General features: G+C 55.5%; 1 pseudogene; it reads left to right on the forward strand.

Moving 5' to 3' along the window:
* The first annotated feature begins 12 nt into the window (after nt 1-12).
* Nucleotides 13-613, forward strand: LOC107576552 (caspase activity and apoptosis inhibitor 1 pseudogene; annotated as a pseudogene).
* The last annotated feature ends 7 nt before the right edge of the window (nt 614-620 follow it).

Here is a 620-nt window from a genome sequence, read left to right on the forward strand (position 1 = left end):
CGTGTGTGGGTGTCAGGCGCAGGTTCTGGAGAAGACAGTGACGTTCTCAGCATCAACACAGACATTGACGACAGTGACATTGAGGGTCATAAAGCGGTCAAAGCTGAAGAAGTGGCGCTCGGAGATGAAGATCTGCCTCCCAGCGCCGAGCCCAAAGTGCAACTTCAGCACGACATCGACAGAAGCGTGAGTGAAATTCTGGCTCCGACATCTGGCTCTGAGCCCGAAGATCTGAGGGAAGCGTCGCCGGAGAAAGCAGCCGCTGTAGAAAGGGCTCCAGCAAAGCAGCCGTCGACTCAGCAGCTGGAGTTACTGGAGCTGGAGATGAGAACCAGAGCCATCAAAGTACTCATGAAAGCCAGCCAGATCCAGAAACACACTCACTGCTGATGCTCAGACTCACAGTGCGCTGCCAGATCCAGAAACACACACACTGCTGACGCTCAGACTCACAGTGCGCTGCCAGATCCAGAAACACACTCACTGCTGACGCTCAGCCTCACAGTGTGCTGCCAGATCCAGAAACACACTCACTGTTGACGCTCAGCCTCAGAGTGCGCTGCCAGATCCAGAAGCACACTCACTGCTGACGCTCAGCCTCACAGTGCGCTGCCAGATCT

Source organism: Sinocyclocheilus grahami, unplaced genomic scaffold, assembly GCF_001515645.1.
Source record: "Sinocyclocheilus grahami isolate Dianchi unplaced genomic scaffold, SAMN03320097.WGS_v1.1 scaffold3922.1, whole genome shotgun sequence".
NCBI classification, from domain to species: Eukaryota; Metazoa; Chordata; class Actinopteri; order Cypriniformes; family Cyprinidae; genus Sinocyclocheilus; species Sinocyclocheilus grahami.